Source organism: Malus domestica, chromosome 12 (genome assembly GCF_042453785.1).
Source record: "Malus domestica chromosome 12, GDT2T_hap1".
Lineage (NCBI taxonomy): Eukaryota > Viridiplantae > Streptophyta > Magnoliopsida > Rosales > Rosaceae > Malus > Malus domestica.
The window spans coordinates 17,256,673-17,260,399 of record NC_091672.1 but is presented as its reverse complement, the minus strand read 5'-3'; the positions used below and the strand labels follow the sequence as shown (position 1 = coordinate 17,260,399).

General features: G+C 42.4%; 1 pseudogene; it reads right to left on the bottom strand.

The window, feature by feature from the left end:
• Positions 1-2,812: 2,812 nt before the first annotated feature.
• LOC103450096 (14-3-3-like protein G-BOX factor 14 lambda) lies at positions 2,813-3,472 on the bottom strand (annotated as a pseudogene).
• Between the last annotated feature and the right edge of the window lie 255 nt (positions 3,473-3,727).

The following is a 3,727-nucleotide window of genomic DNA, read 5'->3' as shown; positions in this document are numbered from 1 at the left end:
AATACTTCTCAAACTTCATGTACATGTAAGTCCCCATCTTATTCATGAAACTTTCAGAGTCATTCATGGTTGCCTTAATTTGAAGTTGGATTACGAACACCTTAGGGAAGAACAAATTTGATGTGAGGTACTTTGTCCCATAGAATAAGCACGTAACCTCATAAGAATACCCCTAAAACTTGGAAATCTTCATTATTTATCTCACTCTTCAGAAGAAGGACAACTACTAAAATTGGAATCACTCAACCCTAAATGAATCAAAGCATATCGATAGAAAATTGCACTATCTAGCATAATATAGGTTGAGTTCCATCTAGTAGATACATCTTGTCTCAAACCTCTCTTACTATCCAATATTCCCACTTGTCTAACACATACATAAAACTTTAGTTTCCTAGCCTCAGAGCCCTTTATATACTTGATGCATTCATGAATCTTTATCACCGAAGAATAAATTTCTTTAAGTCTGTTGATGCACAAAGCTAGAGGGGTCTTGGAATAACGTAAATCCGACCGTGAATCTGCAATAAAGTAAAGAACACAAGATGTATCGTGGTTCACCCCAATGTTTGGGCTACATCCACACTGATGTTGATATTGTTCACTCTAAATGGTGAATATACAAGAAGGCTAGAGGCAGTGTGCTCTCTAGCCTATTTTCTGTGTGCTCTCTTCCTATGGCCTAAAACTTGACCTCCTTTAATGAGGAGAGTGAGAAGTCCTTTTATAGAATAAGGGCTCCTCACTTATTACATATTTACCCCCTTCATTTATTACATAATTACATTTGAGTCCTCCGAGTATTTATACGAGGTCTAAATATGGAGGCCCTAAGTATGGTACAAACAGTAGTCCCCCAAGTCTTCAGTCAAGAGAGTCTTTTGGCTGGAGACTTGAAATTCAGTCTATGTGTGGGCCGAAGTAACTAGATGTCGTCTGGAACTGATACTCGATATAAGGCGGTGCTCAATGTGAAATGATGCTCAACTAGAAGTAGCATATGTTGCAAGGTTACTCGACTTGTGGCTTATGTTGCCTTGGTTGGCTCGGCTTGTGGCGTTGAAGGTGAATGAGTCATTTTTATAGAATAAGGGATCGCTCCTCAATACATAAATAATGGGCTAGAGTTGATACTCGCAGCGAGGTGGTTGCTCAGCAGGCGGCGATGCTCTCTAATGATGGTGAGGGAGTCCCTTTTATAGAATAAGGGCTCGCTCCTCAATACATAAGTGATGGGTTAAGAGTGATGCTCGCGGCGAGGCGTTTGCTTAGCTGACGGTGATGCTCTTTAATGATGGTGAGAGAGTTCCTTTTATAGAATAAGGGTTTGCTCCTCAATACACAAGTGATGGGTTAGGAATGATGCTCATGACGAGGCGGTTGTTCAACTGGCAGCGATGCTTTCTAATGAAGGTGAGGGAGTCCCTTTTATAGAATAAGGGTTCGCTCCTCAATTCATAAGTGATGGGCTAGAGTTGATGCTCACGGTGAGGCGGTTGCTCAACAGGTGGCGATGCTCTCGAATGATGGTGAGGGAGTCCCTTTTATAGAATAAGGGTTCGCTCCTCAGTACATAAATAATGGGTGCTCTCTAATGAAAGTGAGGGAGTCCCTTTTATAAAATAAGGGTTCGCTCCTCAGTACATAAATAATGGGTTAAGTCCCCTCAAGTATTTTTCATAAGGCCCCGTTGTGGAAGCCCAATATATGGTACATAGTGTAGTCCCCCAAGTCTTCAATCAATGGAGTCTGTTGGCTAGAAACTTCAAATTCAATCCATGTATGGGCCGAAGTGGCGGTTGTTCAGAGACGGTCTTTGTATATCATGCATTGAAGCTTTGTAAGTGAAGCTTTGAAGCTGGAGCTTTTGTAAATGAAGCTTTGAAGCTGGAGCTCTGTAAATGAAGCTTTTGAAGCTGGAGCTTTTGAAGCTGGAGCTCTGTAAATGAAGCTTTCGAAGCTGATTGACATGAGTGATGCTCATGAATGTTTATGTTGATTGACATGAGTGATGCTCATGGATGTTGACATGAGTGATGCTTATGAATGTTGATATGAGTGATGCTCATAAATGTTTATGAATGTTTATGTATGATTGACATGAGTGATGACCTAGTGGGTGATAAATGCTCATGAATTTTGGAGTATTGGACGTACTTTTGATCACCTAGTGGGTGATAATAGCGGCAGGCTGCCAAATAATTTTGGAGTACTGGGTGTACTTTTGATCACCTGGTTGGTGATACTAGCGGCAGGCTGCCGAATAATTTTTGGAGTACTGGGCATACTTTTGATCACTTGGTTGGTGATAATAGCAGCAGGCTGCCGAATAATTTTGGAGTACTAAACGTACTTTTGATCACCTGGTGGGTGATAATAGCGGCAGGCTGCCGAATAATTTTGGAGTACTGGGCGTACTTTTGATCACCTGGTTGTTGATAATAGCGGCAGGCTGCCGAATAATTTTGGAGTATTGGACGTACTTTTTTTTTTTACCCTCTGATGGGGTTATACAGATGTCTCCAAAAGATAAGAAAAATAAATCACATCATTCAAAAATAAATCCGACCCTCTGCTCAATGGGTCACACCCATAATTCCCTTTTCTGCATGTCATCACCACCGCAATTATGTCTGCTTCTTTTTATCTTCTTTTGCTTTCTGCTTTTACTTTATGCTTTTCTTTCTACTTTCTGCTTTTGTTTTTGTTTTTGTTTCTTATTTTTCTTTTCCCTTTTGCAGTTGGCAGACAAGGAATGATAATAGGATTAATAATAAGAAAAGAATCTTATCTCCGCTTTTGCTTTTGTTTCTCACTCCGTTTCCTGCATGTTCTCCTGTTTGGCCATGCTGCAAGCTTTATCAGACTGATTGAGAATCTCATAGTAGAACACTGAGAAATTTAGTGCCAGACCCAATCTTATTGGATGAGTTGGTGATAGAACCGCAAATACTATGTCCTGGGCAGCCTTGTAAGCAAGCATAGTGTTCTCAGCAGCAATTTTTCTCTTCTCGGCGGACTTGAACTCTGCCATGTAACGGTGGTAGTTGCCCTTCATCTTCAGATAGAAGACCTTGGACTCACTGGCCGACGCCAACGGCACAAGATTGGAGTCTAAGAGCTTCAATATGCTAGCGTAGACATCAGAGAGCTTGGACTCAACCTTGGATCTGTACTCCTTGATGAGTGGCACGTGTTCCTCATTCTTCCGGCCCTCCTCCTTCTGCTCGATCGAAGAACACGATGCGCTAAGCGGCGCGGAAGGAGCCGATCACGTTCTTGTACGTGATGGAAAGAAGGTTGCGCTCCTCGACAGTCAGCTCGACGGCCGGAGTCGAACCAACGACCAATTTCTCCATGAACTGGACCATCTCCTCATAGCGCTCTGCTTGCTCAGAGAGCTTCGCCAGGTACACGTACTGCTCCCTGGTGAGGTTATCGGGGACGACGGAAGCCATCAGAATGGGTGTTGGAAAACAAGCTTGGCGATTGCGTGTGAGGTGTTTGTGAAAATGTCTCTGTGATTTGCTTGTGGAATTGGAGGCTATTGGTCAGCGGATTCAAGAGAGATGCACCTGAGTTTTTCTTTCTCTCTGTAGATTGAATTGGTGTGTCTCTGAGTGTGGGTGTTAGGTTTCTACAGATTCACGGTGGTGAGATTTGATGAAAAAATGAAAGAGAACCGACATAGTTTTTCATGTCGATTCCCACAGACGGCGCCAAATGT